The sequence below is a fragment of the Carassius gibelio genome, chromosome B11, assembly GCF_023724105.1.
Source record: "Carassius gibelio isolate Cgi1373 ecotype wild population from Czech Republic chromosome B11, carGib1.2-hapl.c, whole genome shotgun sequence".
In the NCBI taxonomy this organism is placed as follows: Eukaryota; Metazoa; Chordata; class Actinopteri; order Cypriniformes; family Cyprinidae; genus Carassius; species Carassius gibelio.
In genome coordinates this window covers 12758869-12779742 of record NC_068406.1, presented here as the reverse complement: position 1 = coordinate 12779742, position 20874 = coordinate 12758869, and positions in this window count along the sequence as shown.

Genomic DNA, 20874 nt, shown 5'->3' with positions numbered 1-20874 from the left:
TTTGTCAACAAACCAAACCAGGAGAAAGACAGAAATGAAAGTCAATAATGAACAGAGGAAACGCAGGAGTGAAGGCTGAAGAGGTATCAGGACAGCTGTGGCACGAAATCAGGCAGGGGTTCGTCGCCGCTGAACAGAGGACAAAAGCATCAGGCTTTGAAGTCAGGCCAGTCACGCTTTGAAGTTCTCTGAGCACCACTGATTCATCATGAAAAAAATAAAAATAACCAAACATAAATACTGAGGGAATAACACAGCGGATACAGAAGCTTCTAAAGGACAAACCCAAACTAAACAATGCACAAAACTTTAGACTGTCTTCTCAATTATATTTCCTCCACTGAATGCATTGTAACATCTCATATGCTTTTTCATGTCTTTCAAATATTACCTCCTTGGATTTTACATATGCAGGTATAACTACACAGAATGCTGAGCTTAAATTAGAGAAATGTAAGTCCTTCTCTTTCTTCCTTTCCTGCCTCTCTCTCGCTCTCTCTCTCTCTCACACACACACACAGAGACTCAAACAGATGGACAGGCAGTGATCAATCTGCCGTGCACAGCAGTCAGCTGTCCACCTGCATTGTGCAGACAGTGGAGAGCAGACCGGCTTCAGATTTGCAAATGGCACAGGAACAATAACAGATCAGCTGGAAGCGAATCCAAAGGAGAAAAGAACACCTTTACACTTTATTAATCTGTGCACTGAAAAATAAAGAAATAATAATAAAAAAAAAAAAAAAAGAAAGAAAAAAAAAAAAACATTAAAATTGTGCGCTTGCAGTGGTGGTAACTCAACCACAAACAGCATTTGCTCTCCATTAATTTATGAAAAAAATAAATCAGACGTCAAGAACTATGTTAATATAACTTGCAAGGTTTTCGGTAATAAATGACAGTACTAAGAGTAAATACTTAGAGAAAATACATTCCTGAAATAAATATATCTCATATTCAGTCATTTAAAATGCTGGCACTAATTTTATCCTTTGAAACTCATCTTTAAACTCCAAAATGACATATTTAACCTGAAAATAATTTATTTGTGCCTTAAAATGGCTATTAATAAACACTTTTACCTTTACCTCATTTAGTATAAGTAGTTCCAAAAGTGTTCAAATTAGTCCCTGTCTCCACTCAATCACTCCAATTCGCACTAGCTGTCTCCATGTTCACCCATTTTCACCAAACAGAATAATCAAAATATACATTTTGAATCACTTAATGTTAAAATGATCTACATTTATCTCACTACATCCACCATCAGCTCATCACAATTTAATTTGCCTTAATTAGCTACATTATGTTGAAGTATAAGTTGGGATTATTGAATGGAGCGTGTCTCTGATGCCTGTGATCTTTAAGCAGCTCCAAGTTTTGCAACAGAGCAATTATGAACTTATTATCCCAATAACGGTGTTATTTCCTTATTGCATCTCCATATAAAGCATTGACCCAGAGATTGCATTGTGCTGCACTGGTTTCATGGACACAGCCAGCGGGAGACTAGGATTTAATTAATGGCTATTTTTCCTATTTTGGCACATATGCCACTGATTTATATGCAGATTAGAAGAGACTAATAGAACATTAATGTTGTGAGCAGAGTGGGTATATTATATTCCTCTTTTAATCTTTCTTACATGGCCTTTGCCACTGCTTTTACTATAAAGTTAGCTAATATACCAGAAGGAAAGAGAGAGAGTTACATCGGTAGGAAACCACGGTCTGTTTCAGTACTGAGCATGATGATTTACTCATCCAAGGTTTGTTTACCACTGCAGCTGATGGAAGCTAAAATAAAACAAATAAAGTACAAGCCCACACTCCACACAGGGGATAGAGAGATAGAAAGAGAGAAAGAGACCCGCTGCGAGTGTGTTCTGTTTACCTGCTCAAGCCATTTTAAATCAAACCCCTCAAATCACTGTAAAGCCATCCCCACTGAAATACGGCTGCAAAGAAATGGCCTAAAACCAAATATTAAATTGAAATCTAGAATATGATTTAAAAATAAATAAAACAAGCAGCATCTATGCGTGGAGTTTTGTTAGTAACCCACCAACAAAATCCGGTTCTTTCGCCACCTGATGGACTAGTGATTTATTTTATCGGTTTTAACATGGGGATGCAATTTTGGCCCAGGGACAGTAAAGTAATAACTGTTCAAATGATGCGGTTGAATGTCTCTGTTGCAGACAGCGGATTACATCAGCGGTTTTAAGTGATGGAGATGAAAGATAAGTGAGTCAACATATTTTTTATTTATTTGTTTTGATAGAACGGATGGGTAATTTAGTTGGTTGGAATTTGAAACGCTACAAACACGAATCATGATTACATGTAAAAAAATATTGATATGAAAACTGTGATAATGGTATCCTGAAGGGAATGAATGATACATTGGGTGTTAGCAGGTAAAAACAGTGTTTTCTTCTTTTTTTTTTTTTTTTTTTTTTTTTTTTTTCTGTGAAATGTGATTTGGATGCTTAAATGTTAATTCATTTGGAATGTATTAATAATATTTTGAATAAAATGCATTTAATTTGACAAAATTGAGCCAACAGCAATGTCAACAGAAGCTCAATTAACATGACATGAAACAGCATTAACGACCTATTTTATTTCAATAATGTGACATGTTTGCGCAATGTAAAGTGAAATAATATTTCCTAATTTTATCTCTCTTAATTGGATTGCCCCCCAAAAAAGAGTTAAAAAGAGCTAGAAAAAAAATCTATTTTTTAGCTCTTTTTGTTTTATAGATACAAAAATCTATGGAATAAAATTTACAATATGACAAAGAACACTAAACAAAATTGAAATGGGTCAAATTTAATGTCACGTTGACTTTAAAACATTTACAAACATTTATTCCACACTTTGCACCTCTTTATTGGCATGTGTGACAAATCAGGTGACTATGAGTATGAAAAAACAAAGTTCAGTTCAGTTCCAGAAGCAGCTTAGAAGCTCTGGAAAATTGTTTCAGAGCGATAAGCACTTCGAGATTAATTTTGGGATATGCAGAAGGGTAAATATTGATAGTGTGATGGCAAGGAAGCACAGATGACTTGACATTTAGACATATACGATATCGATTCAGTTCAATATTACAGCTCAGGACCACTCTCCAATGCAACAGCCCACCTGACAGATCAATACTTATTTCAAAGGAAGAAACAACTGTGAACAAAAAGAGATTTATCACACTTTCGAGGCGGAACGCACAAACAGTAAATTTTTAATATCCCGCAATATGCTGAAAGCAGATTGGCTTGACTAGTGGCGTGAGCTGTAGTAAATTGCTCTTAAACGCAGTCTTGAGTATTACTGGTGAAATACTAAAATGGTAAATAAAGACAGGCTGTCATGGCGTCTGTAAATCTAGCAAAGCACAAACATCAATATTTTATTTCTATGGATCTCCTTTTGTATAGGAATTGACTGAGGCAGTCGGGCAGAATGAAATGTGAAGACTCAAATAAACAACTCTGTAATGGGGAAAGTGACAGAAATAACTCACTGCAATCCCCAGTGTACACATATATACTTTAAATAGGCTTTAACAAGTTTTAAACACATTAAACTACATCACATAAACTTCAACTTAACATATTAGGAGATTGTCTCTGATTAAGATCGTCTGTTACATTGTGTCACATTTGTTATTTCGCAGCTGCTTACAGTTTACTGAGAAAGTCTTCCAACTGTGTACAATTGCACATGAATCACAAAGGAGCAGGACTGTGATTTCTGTTACTTCCTGAACAGACTGAACCTCAAATCTTGTCGGGATTGTTAAAGGGACAGGTCTCACGGAAATGAAATCCGTTATTATTTACCCACATCTATCCAAACCATGATTTTCTTGAAAAGGTGTTACAGAATGGGAAACTGAATGGTGTACAGTATCTTTCAGCCCACACAATGCAGCCATATACACTACTGTTCGAAAGTTTTCGGGAAGGAAATTGGTACTTAGATTCGCCAAGGAAACATTAAACATGACAGCAAAGACAATCATGTTACACAAACATTTTATACACACACACACACACACACACACATATATATATATAAATAAAACAAAAATATTAAGTGGCACAACTGTTTTCAACATTGATAAGAAATGCTTCAATCAGCATATTAAAATAAAAAGGCTCATGTGACACTGACAACTAAGGTAAAGATTGCTGAAAATTCAGCTTTGCCATCAATACTAAAGAAAAAAAAAAAAATTATTATGATCTCACAATGTTAATGTTACCGTTTTAGTTCCAATGAAATAAATGCATCCTTCTTTTAAAATTTAGAAAAACATATATTACAAACTAGTGCTGGATAATGCTTAATCACGATTAATCACATCCAAAATAAACGTTTTTTTTTTTGTTTTTTTTTGTGTGTCTGTAATGTATACATGTATAATGTCTATATAAACACACTCACATGCATGTATATATTTAAGGATATGTTTGTATATTTTATATATTCATATGTAATTGCATGTAAATATTTTCAAAATACAAACTGTATGTGTGCCTTTATATATATATATATATATATATATATATATATATATATATATATATATATATATATATATATATATATATATGTATATACACATACACAGTACTCACACATATTATTATATAAACAAAAACTTTTATATCTGGATGTGATTAATTGTGATTAATTGTTGCCCAGCACTATCAGGAACCTGTAACATTTAAATTATAGCTTTGTAAAACTGTATATATAACAAATATAATTGATTAGAATACACATGATCATAAGTTTTTGTTGAAATGATTATCTACCAGTAAAATAAATAAATAAATAAATAAACAGATGACAATGAGCAAATTGCTAAAAAAAAAAAAAAAAATGTTTTAACAAAATATCCCTTTAACCACTAAGCTGCCATGAACACATTTGGTATTTGTTTTGTTCTACATATTTTTTTACACATTATGCTGCTGACTGGCAGGTTGTTTGTATGCTGTTTGGGTAACCGGCCTTTGTTTTATTAAAAATTAGCGTCACGCACCCACACCATCCTTTGCCCACAACAACCCTTTTGGAGTTGCTTATGTTGCTTACGTGCTTCTGTTGTCATTAAATGTGGGCTGTGTGAGAGTCATTTCCAGAGATGCTCTTCACCATGTGTTGATGGCTTGGCTGGTAATTCTCACATGTTAATATGTGTTTTCACATACTACACAATGCCAGCTTATCAAGACATTGTGTTTGAAGAAGGAGCAAAATTTCTCACAGGCGTTTTGCCAGGTACACTTCCTGCTAAGCGTTTGAATAAAACCACTTTAGGCAGCAAACCAGCTGGAGAGTATTCTTATCAGGGAGGAGAAGACTGAAAATCTCCAGCAGATGAAGTTTCACAATCTAATTCATATTCCATGGCCTGCAGTCATAATAAAACGCCTCAGATGTGGAGCTGGAAAGTGGTGATGAGAACTTAGAGGAACTTTGTGTGTGATCGATCAAGGCTAATCTTGTTGTACAAAACCTGCAATATATTTCTTATTATTCCATGTGCTGAACAGATTGAACGTTATTAGAAAAACACTTTAGTTTTGATTCAGTAAAGCAGTTTTAAAGTAGGCCTGTGAATTTAGATGGAGCTTCAGAAGTTCAGAAATCTGTAGCTGCTATCAAAAATGGAGCAACTGATCGCCGAATCATTAGGCTACAAAAAGGAGAAACTTTTTAAAAGTATGGGTTGTTTTTGTTTATGCAATGACAATGAATGGGCACTAAAGATTAAACTTAAAAAAGATGCTTAATGTTGTGCCTTAAGAAACAGACAGAACATGAAGTTGTTAGACACTGATATATTTGAGTTGTTAACCACTGCAGCTTCATTTACCAACAATTAATCCAGCCAGGTATTGAACTGGCTCATTAAAAATATCCAAATAATTGATTCATTTACGAATCACGTATCACTACGTGATACAAAATAACTGTAATTGTCAAAAAATATTTTAAAATCTATTTATTTTAGAAAAATCTATTTAATTTAATCTTTTATTTTAATATATTCTAAAATTTCATTTATTTCTGTGATAGTTTTTAGCAGCCATTACGCCAGTCTCCAGTGTCACATGATCTTTCAGAAATCATTTTTATATGCTGATTTGCTGCTCAGTTTTTTTTTTTTTTTTTACTTAATAAATAGAAGTGTGAATTTCTTTTAAAATAATAAACAAAACAACACTGTATATTTAAACAAACAGACACGTATGAACTACTTTATAATACATCCTAGTGCTTTTCTGTCCTTTTTCAAAGCTTGAAAGCACCACTTGATATTAGCTGTAATTGCATGGATGAAAAAAAAATATACATCCTTCAAACATTTTCCTTTTGTGCTGCACAAAAGAAAATAAGTCCAATAGGTCTGAAGCAACTCAAAGCTGAGTAAACAACATCAGAATTTTGGAGTGAACTATTCTTCTGCGTTAAACAACTGCAAGGCAAAAATCAATATTCAGCATGGAAACTGTTTGTTAAACTCACCTCCACTTCAATTCACAAGCAGAAAGACTTTTAGTGAGCACTAATTATGTGACTTTAGGCTTTACAAATTGTGATGGCTTGCTGTATAATGTATTTGCTAAAACTAAGCTTGGGGAAAGGACCGTTGATGCCTCTTGTCGTCGTTCTCAGGCCAGCCTATTCAAAACCCCAATCCACACCCCATATCTCTCATTCCTCACCTCATTTTTTATGTTTCCGAGAGTGTATTTATTTTAGCTGAGATCCCTCATAAGTTGAGGTTTGCTCAGGGGACAGGGACGGTGAGAGAGGCAGAGTGAGCTCATAACTCATTTTAATGCCTGTCTTCACAAGCCTCCAGCATCTTCCAAAGAACTGATAAAAGCAGAAGCAAGAGGAGGAGGAGAGAGAAAGAGAAAGAGCTTGTAAGTGCGTGAGAATGAAAGAGATAAAGAGAGTGAGACACTTCCTGTCAGGGAAGACAAAAAAGTTAGCAGCAGGCAGTGTAGAATGTGCCAACAGTGGTTGAGAAAACACAGTAATACATGCAGCGAGGCTCTTCAGATGTTGTGAAGGTGAGGTCTCTGTACGCCAATCGTGGTTGCTCGGGGTTGTGCGCAGGTGAGCGTTTGGCACCAAGGACAGCAGCCAAAAAAGAGCACTTCGCTTAGAGGCGGAGACCAGGAACTGAACGCTTACGGCTGCAGATCACATGGCATGAATGCAAACACTCAGAACTCTTCAGACAGGACAAGGCTTTACTCAGAACAGAATACTATTTAGCATAGTACTTGCTCAATACTGAGCAATTTTATATATTGCATAATGTGCACAGCATACATCAGTGTTTTTCAATCCATGGGCACTTTTGACCATGTGCACTAATATATTTATACATAACACTGTTTTACACTTTGTCTGCTTACAATGTATACAGAGTGTGTGTGTCTGTATGTGTATTTTATATATTGTAAAATGAAACTCTAATTGTTAAATTATGCTTAATGCTTGTGAAAAACTATTGGAAATTGTCTTTTCCAACACACAATTTCCCTAGTGAACAAAAGTAATGTATTTAAAATTTATTTCATACTAAGTATAGTTCGAATCTATTAATATATCTGCTGATATATTGCTCAACGTTAATTGTAATTCAACTTAATAATAATACTTGTGCACTATGCACATTTTTTTTTTTTTTTTTTTATATATAATGCCTGACTTCTGTCGAAATCGATGAGGATTGTATAATCTTTGAGTAATATAGGTCTTCAAATGCAGAATATATTCAAAGTGTACCAGAAGTATGCCTGCAATAGTTCCACTTCAGCAGAATCAAACACACTTCATAAATATAATTTTAGAAGGACTACTTCCATACAATTGAACTGCATTAAGCACAGAATGAATCAAATTTATCAAACTTTGATTATTAAGTTTAATATATAGTAAAAGTATTTGCCAGGTATTTTTTATTAACTACATAAACATGTAAATGTTAATAATATAAGCAAATTCATGAAAGTGCCCAAAACTGAATAAACACCCACATACTACAATATACTGCAGACATAGTAAGACAGCTAAGTTAGTCTATTTTTAAAGACAAAAATTCACCAAGGAAGAGTGGAAAGGTGAGTTGGCACTATTCCGAAGCACAGACTGTCATTTCCTGGTTTGATCTGGACTATTCAACCACATGGAAAATGCCACTCCACCCACAGAACACCTCCCACAATGCACTGCACCAGCAGACTTCACTGCAAGCTATTGACGGTACTCACACTATCTTCTACGTCACCCCAAGCATTTATCTAACCCTTAAGTTTTCAATTCAATAAATCCAGCTCAGGAGAACTGAGCTTGCTGTAATAGCCTTCATTTTGTTGTAAAAAAGGCAAGGGTCGAGTATAGACTAAAACAAAGAAAGAATGAAAGAAAACACACACACACACACACACACACACACACACACACAAAATAAAAAATAAATGAATATTTTTCTTTAAGGTGTTTTAATGAAAATTAAAGCTAATTCTAACCAGTGTTATTTTAGTATTTTTATGTACTATAATTGTTTTAATTAAAATAATTATTTATCTTTTATATTTTTTTGTGTTCATTCTATTTAGTTAAACAATTTGTATAACTTTATGTGCTGCCATTTTTTTATTACCATTTATAATTTTTTATTCCAATCTTAATTTTAGTTCAGTTAAGTTTTAATCTCCAGAGAGTCATTTTAGTCAATTCAATTTATATATGTTTTTTTTTTTTTCAAGATTTTTTGTGTATATTTTATTTCAGCTTTATTTCAATAAAGGCGTTTAGTTTTAGTTTTCAACAGTAATCCTAATCTTATTTTATTCATATCAAATTATTTACAAAAAAAAGAACAAACATGTAAAAAGTCTGTTTGTGTGGCTTTAATTTGTTTACATTTTACATAAAGACTAATAACACTTCATTATATGATATTTGTGTCTGTTGATCTTACATATTTGTATGCGTCCTTTCAAATGCATGCCAATTAAATAGGAATGAAGCCCTTAAATGAGGAATGAGAGAAAGAAAGAGGAAGAAAAAAATTTCATCAAAAGGCATCCACTTTAAAAGATGTTTGAAAAGATGTGTTTAGTAAAACGAACACCAAAACGTCTCTTTTCAGGATGATTGCCTACTTCCTTTTCATCTCGCCTCGATTCCTTTCATGTTTTTCCGCCTTGATGCCCAGTGTTTTCTCTCCACTAAACCTCCTGACACTTTAAAGAATTTGACTGTGTAAACCGGGATGATAACTGTGATACCTTCTGTGCTCATGAAAGTAACATTTTGCATTATCCTCCTGTTCTCATGCCCCATCGTTAGCATGTGGCTCGAGCATAAGTCACAATCATTATGTGGATGTGTATAGAACTTCAAAGTTAAACAAGTAAACAAAAGCGCCGGCCACATTTCCCATTAACATCTGTTTAAAATGGAGATGTGACGTTGGTGCTGGAGAAGGGGCGAGGACTCCTCGAGCATTATGCAGATACTGGAAGGCAAATTACCATACAGAGCCTCAGAAACCGCCATGATGGATTGAAGCGTACAAGCCATGGAATCGCTCCCACTCAAAGTCTCTGAGAATGGGCAGCTGAGACTCACAAGCAGAAAATGCAACCGTAAAAACATCTCATTTGTCTCCCTCCAAACATGCACAGTTGTTGCGTGCTTGTTCTCCATAAATGCCCACTGAGCTTCACAAACATTCTGACACAAATCTGTAAGGCCTCCCGCAAACCATAACCCAGGTTCCACGGAGCAGTGAATTCACACGTGATAACCGTCATGCCAGATAAGTATATCTAACCAGAACTGCCTCAGACGGCTAACCAGAATTCAGATTGCAAATCAACAGGCTACCCATGAGCAATAAAATAATATATGTAAAATACCAAATATTTTAAAACACAGAAATTATTTCTGTTTAAATTCAAGTGGAACTATGTGTAATTTTTTGAAAGACGTATCTTGTGAACATTATTACAATTCAAAATAACTATCAGTTTTAATAAATCCTTGAAATGTAAATTACTGTTTATTTATTTGTGATGGATGGATGCTATTGTACATACATACATACATACATACACACACACACACACACACACACACACACACACACACACACACACACACACACACACACACACACACACACACACATATATATATATATATATATATATATATATGTGTGTGTGTATGTAATTGACAGTTCACTGTACAATGAAAACAAAGGCAATTAAAATTGAATCAAACATGTATTTTTGAAGAAGAAAGTCAATATTAGAAATAATATTTTCTTATATTCATGTATATATATATGAATATGCTCTCTTTGTTCATTGTTTTCTCAATGTGCAACCAGCTCACTCCCAAGTCACACATAGAAAAGGATGCAGAAAGCCATGGGCGCAATACATTTTCTCATGGAAATCCAGAGAACATTTTACTTACAAATTCATCAAAGGTCGCAACATACCAGTACAATGCGAGGTGTGTTTGCCAACAACCAAACTTCTATCCGCTTCAAAAGATTCAACCTCTAACCTGAAGAAGCATTTTGAGGTAATTCTCTCTTAATATTCCAAGTGATAATTCACCCAAAAATTTCAAATTGTCAAAATTTACTCACCCTCACGTTTTGCCGAAACTGTCTGACTACTTATTTTTTTTTCCAAACGAGAGCATTGTGTAAGGTACGAACCAAAACAAAAGTCATTATTTGGAGGCACTTGGTAGAAAGTTCATTAGATATACACAAACCACATTTTTATCTTTCTTTTCTAAAGTTAAATCTGTGAACCAATCAATCCTTGATATACTTTTGGATGGAAATTAAAAAACCTACACGTTTTGGTGTTTTTAAACAACTAAACATGGACGCTATTATTTAAATGGGTTTTTCCACAACTTTATCAACTTTTTCAGATAAGCAACCTGTGCTTTGTCTTTCAACATATCAGTCAGGCCTCTGTTTTCATTCAGATTAAGCTGCAATGTGCACCAGACTTTGTGCCTCAAGTCAAAAGAGCAATTACACGAGACCAGGCTCTACGAACTGTGCAAAAAGTAGAATTTTTCCCTCCCTGGTTAACAAAGCCATTATCCATCCCTCTTCAAACCCCCCCTTGAATTATCAGATTCCTACAGCTAATTCTGCTAATCACAAAGCTTTGGCAATGAGATGAAAAACCTGTTAGACATAAAATGGCAAGATTCCCTTATGTGTGCAAGCGAGTGATTTTTGACCAGATTTTGCACACTTTCAGAGCTTGAGAGAGGAAGGCGAGTGCCTCCTGCCAAGCTGCCGTCAGACAGGCCAGAACAGCCCGAGGAGAGAGTCCGCCATGCATGATCAAATGCATCACTAATACCTCTGACCGGGTCCAGGGCTTCTCTCTCTGATGCGTGCCGTTTCTCAGGCCATTCTGAATTCGGTGCAAATGCTGGATGAAGCAAACTATTTAAATAATAAAGATAAGTAAATGGAAGCAGGGAAAAAATCTTCTATGACAATAACTGGGCATAAAACCCGGCAAGCTGAATATAAGAAATACAAATATGCACATGTGTCATGCCTACTATACACTGTCAATTGTAAAAAAAACAAAAAAACAATACAATTGAAATATGTTTATAAATTACATTTTTTTATATATATAATTTAAATAATATATATATATATATATATATATATATATATATATATATATATATATATAGTACAGACCAAAAGTTTGGACACACCTTCTCATTCAAAGAGTTGACTATGAAAATTGTAGAGTCACACTGAAGCAGTGGCGGCTCCAGACAATTTTGATTGGGGGGGCAATGGGGGGTCCTGGTCATTTCAAGGGGGGTCTCATGAAAACCAACAAAAAATACAGTGCACACGACTAATAACTGCATATTACTGCTACTAAACAACAAAAACAACACCGCACATCAACTACTTTGTTTATAATTAATTAATCAATTGCAGTTTGCAAACAATATGCTCAAACTTTAAAGGGTTGGACCTAATCAATAAGTCCACCTTAAATATTGATACAAAACATAAAAAACTGATTCACTGGAATATAGTGATTCATATTATTATTACTGTTGTAGTTGTTGTTGCCTAAAATCGAACACCTTTGCAATGTAAACAAATGACAGGCTACATTTGTTATTCATATCCTTCACACTGCACTTTGATGTCAGGTATATTATGCATTTTTTTATTGCCATTGATATTTTTACATTTATTTCCAGAGAGATATTATTGAATTTACAGGCTAATGTGGTCTTGCTGTTGTAAACACTGTTGCTATTGTAGAAAAAATAATAATATTTGCGTCACATTTAAAATATAATTATATTTTAATTCATTTCTGAATAGTTTTTATTTTTATAATGATAATTCAGAGAATGAGAAAATCTGAATAAGCCTTGTTGTGATAATTATTTTTAAGGCACTCTATTTGTTAAAAAATAAATAAGTAACGTTAGTGTAATATAATAATAGTGTAGTCAAATAACATAAAAAAGACCAGACCCCTCGATGTCTGTGAAACTTTTCTCCCTCAAACAGCACGCTAGCGTTACTTCTACACACAGCAACATATCTGCATGTTCTCACATCACATCGTTCTTGTAAAATAATAATAAGTAAATAAACATCAAAATCACTTCGCTGAGAATGAAACACCGCTTACCAGCTGCCGCTGTGTTGAAAATATCCTTTAGCAATTAAAAAATGCGCGTCGGATGAGGTCGTCGTAAGGTGAAAGGTCATCATGTTGGTCATTTTATTTACGGCTAAATTATTATTAATAAATTGTACTAATATTATGATTGGGCGTGGGCAGGCATTCACAAAAGGGAATGTTATTACAAAAAAAATCGAGGAGATTTTGCTTTGACAAAAGGGCACTTAAGGGGCAAAGGAGCAGGTGCTCAAGTGAACCGGTTCTTTCGGACAGTTCGATCAAATAAAACTAGTTGGAAAAAAAACGGTTCACCGGTTGTTTTGCGCTCGATGTAATGTCATTCAGGACGACTGCCCTTCTTTCAAGCCTTCGATTTACCCGCGCTCATAACACTAGCACAGAATCAGTTCAGAATCAATCATCAAAATAATCAGTTCAGGCGAGCTGTGAGTCAGTCTGCTTCATGCTGAATCACACATGCGCAGTATCACCAGCTCCTCGGTTCTCGAATCGGACGCGTCTGACAGAAACGATTCTCGTCAAGTGTAAGAATAAATGTAGAATAATTATTATTTATTATTATTCTGCGTAGTTTGAAGATATTTTTATTATATTTATCCCGGATATATATATATATATATATATATATATATATATATATATATATATATATATATATATATATATATATATATATATATATAATCAGGAAGAGGGTGGGGGGTCAAATGGGGGGTCAAGGCGTTTTTTGGCAGGGTCTTGAGACCCCCCAGGACCCTCCCTGGCGCCGCCGGTGCACTGAAGGCATCAAGGGTTATTTGACCAAGAAGGAGAGTGTTGGGGTGATGCGCCAGATGACCTGGCCTCCACAGTCACCGGACCTGAACCCAATCCAGATGGTTTAGGGGTGAGCTGTTGGTCTTCCAAGACTGTTGGAAGACCATTTCAGGTGACTACCTCTTGAAGCTCATCAAGAGAATGCCATCAGTGTGCAAAGCAGTAATCAAAGCAAAAGGTGGCTACTTTGAAGAACCTAGAATATGACATATTTTCAGTTGTTTCACACTTTTTTGTTATGTATATAATTCCACATGTGTTAAATCATAGTTTTGATGCCTTCAGTGTGAATCTACAAATTTCATAGTCATGAAAATAAAGAAACTCTTTGAATGAGAAGGTGTGTCCAAATTTTTGGTCTTTACTGTATATATATATATATATATATATATATATATATATATATATATATGTGTGTGTGTGTGTGTGTGTGTGTGTGTGTGTGTGTGTGTGTGTGTGTGTGTGTGTCGTGTGTGTGTGTGTGTGTGTGTGTGTGTGTGTGTACACATACTCATGTAAGTGATAGTCAACAGTCAATAAACTACATGATACTTACTATAACATATTCCTCAACTTCTATTATACCCTTTTATATAAATATGTGCATATAAAGTACCACATAAAAGACATGAACCACATCAAATCTTAATACAAAATCAAATATAGAAAGGCCTTCCAGACAAAATGCACATATTTTTGGCTGGCTCGCTGTCTAAAAAGAAACATGTCTCTCCTTCCTTTGTCAGCTATCATGAACTCAAGTGGATGAGAGAAAAGAGCAGACATCAAAGAAACAGAAAGAGGCGGTAAATGGCATGTTTCCTTGGGACCGTTGCGCTCTCTCTCTGCACAGGTCATTGTTTCGGCTTCTGCGGTAATTATGTTGACATTTACATCAAGGCCCTGTCGGACCCGGCCAAGCGCTCTCTCCACGGTAGCGAATGCACTTCAAAAAAATGCCCATTCAAACTGTACTGGTCTTGTCTCTGAGACTTGCTTTATTGACTGAGTCATCGCCTCAATCTCGCTTGCCTGTTTGCTCTCAAACACAACCACTAAAACAACACATTCTCCTCATTACGGTGATAGTTCACCCAACATTAAAATTCTGTCAGTCTTTACTTTCCCTCTTGTCTTTCCAAACCCAATACACTATTGTTTTCTGAAGAACACGAAAGGAAAATTGACAGAAAAAAAATTGTAGCAGAAAAAATGACTTAAAAGCACCATATGAGCCACACTCTGTTTCAAGTCTTCAGAAGACATAAAATAGCTTTGTGTGAAGAACAGCCTACAAATTTTAAGCCGTTATTTAAGTCTTACCACTGCTTTTATGGAATTTTGGTGTTCTTCTTGAAAAATGAAAGCCCTATTCATTGTAACAGCATGGGGGGGGGGGGGGGGGGGGAGTTGTTTATTCCTAAAAATATTCCTTTAAATTATGCTCTTTTCTATCCACAACACTTTTGTATGTCTTTCGGGGAGCAAGTATATAGTGCACACGGATATTTATGCTTTTTTTTTTCATGTTTATTATTTTTATTATTATTATTTTATGTAGTCAACAAGAAATATTAATTTTTGGAAGAAAAAAAATAACTAAAATAAATGTAACAAAAACAAACAAACAAACATTGCATTAATGATATCATGTTTCATGGACACACTGCAATTAAGAAATGTAGAATACTGTACTGAAAACTTTTGACATGCTTTTGACATGCTTTCAGATTTTTAGTCTTAATTTTTTTTTTTCTTCAGATAAACATGACATAAATACACTATTACAATGTTTATTTAAATAGATATTTAAATACCTATTTTAAAATAAATGCAAGTGTAAAAAAAAAAAAACTGTGTTGAATGATATACGTAATTGATGATAAAAAAGTAACATTTTACTTTTCTTTGCTATATTTTCTGGTATAATTAAAACAAGATAAAAAAAAATATATATATATATATATATATATATAATTAAATAAATAAAACAAGTAATCTAAAAAGTAGTCAGAATAAATTACATATTCTGTTACTAACATTTTTCATCATTTAATCTGTAATGGGCTACAGTTTGTAAGTAACCTACCCAGACCCGATGACCACATGAGACTGAAAGAAATCAAGAAAAGGTAGAAGAGAACAACGACAACAAAGAAGGTTAATGATGCCCGACCTGTTCACACGTGTGCAAGATTCAGGAAACCAATTTTTGTCAGATATCACTTTCCGAGCTGCACCGAGTGTCTGAAGACTCAGTGTGTGTCACAGTAGCCTTGAGTGAGCTGAAACAGACAGGCCCTAATAAATTCTGAGGTGGATTAGCCACACTCACACTATTTCCCGGCTCCTCTTAAATAATGGAGACGAGCAAGCGTAGGGAAGGAAATATAAACAGACAAATTGACTTTTAAATTATATTTCTGCCCCACTGCCTTCAGAAACTCTTCACTTTGGTGTAACCAGTTTTCACTGCCTGCGAACAAATTTCATAACCATGACTAACGCCGTACAGCAGTCGTCTCGTTCACCCGCCGATCTGAGTCTCTGCGTGAGGTGCCATGAAGGATTTATGAACCGATTATGAAAAGATTGTGTTTCTGAGGAAACCTTTGTTTTCTTGGAAATCTTTTCAGCATGTTTTCATTATTTTTTGCTCATTTTGAAATGTTTTTCTTTTTCACCAGACCCAGAATTTCAATCTTTATATATGATTGAAATTGTGTTTTAAAACTGTATTATAATTATATTAAATTATACATTTTAATTACAAAACTATACAAGTAGTAAAATATGACCATGAAGACATTTAATTTTGTCAAACATTTTAATATAATTAATTGTGTGCTTTAATATGTAAAATGATGCGAATAGCCCTTATAGCAAAACATCCAGCAAACCATCAATACATAAAATATAATTTTCATTACAGAATATTTATATTGTGGCAGAAAATGCAGTGATTTGCATGAAAAAGTGTCTATAAGGGAATTTTCTTTAAGACGTGATATAAAAACATTATTTTATTTGAAATAGTTGTGTGTCGACATTACACTAATATTTTACACAAATATTTTAGATTAAAATACTTTCCACACAAATTACACCTGTTTCTCCGCTAATGGCATAATTTACATGAAATTTGTTTACATGAAAACTGTTAAGTTTGCCCCTAATTATTAGGGCTCAAGCCCGAAGGGGCGAAGAGCCCTATTGTTCTTCTAAGGATTATTCTTGTTATTAGGGCTCAAGCCCGAAGGGGCGAAGAGCCCTATTGTTCTTCTAAGGATTATTAGGGCTCAAGCCCGAAGGGGCGAAGAGCCCTATTGTTCTTCTAAGGATTATTCTTCTTCTTATTATTATTATTTTTTTTATTTTTTATTAAACCTTCCGGGGGTTTTTGGAGGCCTTAACATGCTCAAAAACTCTTGAAAATTGGCACACACATTGGAATCTGCGGCCATCAGGACGCCACAGAGACTGGGCCCCGGGCGTGGCACAGGGACTCTACAGCGCCCCCTGGAACACAGTCAGAAATCTTGAACCATAGCTCACACACACTTTCATGTATTTATATGAAACTCAGTACACTTATAGATCTCATTGAGCCGAGCAACTTTCGCACTCTATGTCATAGGCTCCGCCCAACAGGAAGTCAGCTATTTAGGGCTGTTTATAAAAAGCATGCTCTGGAATTTGATATACTTGTCATAGGTCTTTTACTTGATTGCCACCAAACTCGGTCAACATGATCTCAAGACATTGGGGATGGAAAATTGCGAGGGGATTTTTGATATCTCGAACGGTTTGCCCGTGGCGAGGCGTTGAAATTATGGCGAGATATGAGAAACAGGAAATGTCTAATAACATCCACATACATTTCCTGAATTTGATCAAACTTCATTGGTTTGTTCGTTGTATGATACTGATCGTATATATGTGACTATTAAGAGTCAACATTATAGCGCCACCAACTGGCAGCAGGAAGTGTGCCATTTTCCAAATGCTTTGAATTCAGCATCTTATTTTTACTCTATTTACTTAAAACTTCATCAGAATAATGACAAAACACGGCCGATGTAAATCTGTTGTGGGGATATTGATATCTGATATAGTGTTGCCATGGCAACGTGTCAAACTTGAATGTTCTGTTATGGTGAGTTTGAGGCAGACAACAAGCTCAGATTTACATAAAACTCAAAACACATATCAGTATTAGTGATAGCTAGACAATGGCAAAAGCTTTTAAAAGGGCGTGAAGGAGGCACTCTATAGCGCCACCTTTTGTCAAAAGTGGGGGGGTTAGTTTTAGCTACAGACACCAAACTTGGTACATAAATTGTTCTTTTCAAGACGGACAACTTTCTAATTCACAGTCATCAGCTACGACCAACAGGAAGTCGGCTATTTTGATTTGAATATTTAAATTGAGCTCTGATTTAATGCATACTCCTCACAGGGGAAGTACACTATACACACCAAACTTTGTCTACATGAAGAAAAACCATTGAGGAACTTAAATTGCGAACGGATTTTGGTTAGCTTGAACGGTTTTGTCGTGGTGAATTTTTGAAATGACAGTAAAAAGGGAAACATTAATTGCCTTGTATGTTTAAATTGCAGCTTCCAAACACTTCAAAGCATTTTTTTATACAAAGATCAAATCATTTTGAGGAAATATGCATAGTTTCACGACTTTACAACACTGTATGGATAAAAGAAAATTAAAAAACTGTCAGACTTCTCAACTGACATGATCTCACTCTGGCCACCCTGTCTGTGTGAGGGAAGGGAGGGGGAGAGGGAGGGGGAGTGTGAGGGGGTTGGTGACTGTGACAGTGTGTGTGGACTGTAGGGAGGGGCTGTCTGGCAGAGAGAGAGACAGAGAGACCTAATCATCCCTTTAATAATCAGGAAAAAAAATCTGTATTTTAAATTGTTATTGTTTTTGTTGTTGCTAATGGTGGTGTTTTTTCCTTTCATTACAGGTTAAGAAATCTCTTAGGCCTTATCCTTTTCTGACAGTTTTAGGGATTTAAAAACATCCTAAGAACCCTAATTTGTGCTGCAAATAATAATTTCAAACTCATTTGATACTGACCTATGACAACCTGTGACGTGACATGACATTTATTAATCTCATGGATGTAACAGTAAAACTCTTCAACTGACAGATAAAGCTGTAATGCAAGCAAAACTATTTCACAAATGCTTATAGGTCATTAAAATCATTACAAAACACTAATACATTATTTAAGGATTTGGTAACACTGTAAAATAATGTCTAATTTGTTAACATTATGCAGTATAACATAGTATGCAGTCTTCGTAGGGCACCAACTCCCAGAGGGGGCACCATCCCAGTTGCTCAAAAAAAAAAAAAAAAAAAAAAAAAACATGCGTCATTCTCCCATCCGCGCTCGCGACCGCTCACACCTCATGTTTGCGGCTGAATGTTCGTAATTGATGGATGGACATCTATGCCTGGGTATAGGACATCAGCAATCCGGCACAGAGAAAAGAAAACTAAAGAAAATAAAACAGGCATAAAGTTGTCTTGACATTGGACTTTCTAGAGTCTCAAATTTAGGGAAGGTCTCTAAAGTTACATGTGATATTGTTATACACTTTTCTAACGTCAGTAGCATTTGAAGAGAATGACTTACAGTCATAAAAACAACTGTAATTGTTCATCTAGGTGACAGCTATAATGCACAATTAAATTGAATGTTTGATATTTATTACAACAAACTGTAAGTCATATGTAAATTATGCAACTTTTTCACATGGGCTCAAATGCAAATTTGAAGCTCAATAGCATTTGAGAAGAAAGACTTGCAGTCACAAAGCAATTGTAATGTGTTCATATAGGTGTCAGCTACAATGCACACCTTATACATTTTTTATAAATATTAAAATAAAGTGTTACTAAAGTTATATATATTGTTCTGTGTATGTGATTTCAAAGTCTAGATTGGTCGGATTAACCCTTTAACTGCCGCATCCCTTAAAACTGATTGTCAGAGGGTTACTGTAAATGCTTATGCCCGCTGGGCACAGTTATCCTGATGCCACCGGGGTGGCGTTGCACTGATGGCTTGAGCCCGACATCGCTGCTTGCAGCTATATTTAGGGCTCAAGCCCGAAGGGGCGAAGAGCCCTATTGTTCTTCTAAGGATTATTCTTGTTATTAGGGCTCAAGCCCGAAGGGGCGAAGAGCCCTATTGTTCTTCTAAGGATTATTCTTCTTATTATTATTTTTTTTATTTTTTATTAAACCTTCCGGGGGGTTTTGGGGGCCTTAACATGCTCAAAAACTCTTTAAAATTGGCACACTCATTGGAATCTGCGGCCATCAGGACCCCACAGAGACTGGGACCCGGGCGTGGCACAGGGGCTCTACAGCGCCCCCTGGAACACCGTCAGAAATCTTGAACCATAGCTCACACACGCTTGCATGTATTTATATGAAACTCACTACACTTATAGATCTCATTGAGCCGAACAACTTTCACGCTCTATGTCATAGGCTCCGCCCAACAGGAAGTCAGCTATTCAGGGCTGTTTAAAAAAAGCATGCTCTGGAATTTGATATACTTGTCATAGGTTTTTTACTTGATTGCCACGAAACTCGGTCAACATGATCTCAAGACATTGGGGATGAAAAATTGCGAGGGGATTTTTGATATCTCGAACGGTTTGCTTGTGGCGAGGCGTTGAATTTATGGCGAGAAATGAGAAACAGGAAATGTCTAATAACATCCACATACATTTCCTGAATTTGATCAAACTTCATTGGTTTGTTCGTTGTATGATACTGATCGTGTATATGTGACTATTAAGAGTCAACATTATAGCGCCACCAACTGGCAGCAGGAAGTGTGTCATTTTCCAAATGCTTTGAATTCAGCATCTTATTTTTACTCTATTTACTTAAAACTTCATCAGAATAATGACAAAACACGGCCGATGTAAATCTGTTGTGGGGATATTGATATCTGATATAGTGTTGCCATGGCAACGTGTCAAACTTGAATGTTCTGTTATGGTGAGTTTGAGGCAGACAACAAGCTCAGATTTACATGAAACTCAAAACACATATCAGTATTAGTGATAGCTAGACAATGGCAAAAGCTTTTAAAAGGGCGTGAAGGAGGCACTCTATAGCGCCACCTTTTGTCAAAAGTGGGGGGGTTAGTTTTAGCTACAGACACCAAACTTGGTACATAAATTGATCTTTTCAAGGCGGACAACTTTCTAATTCACA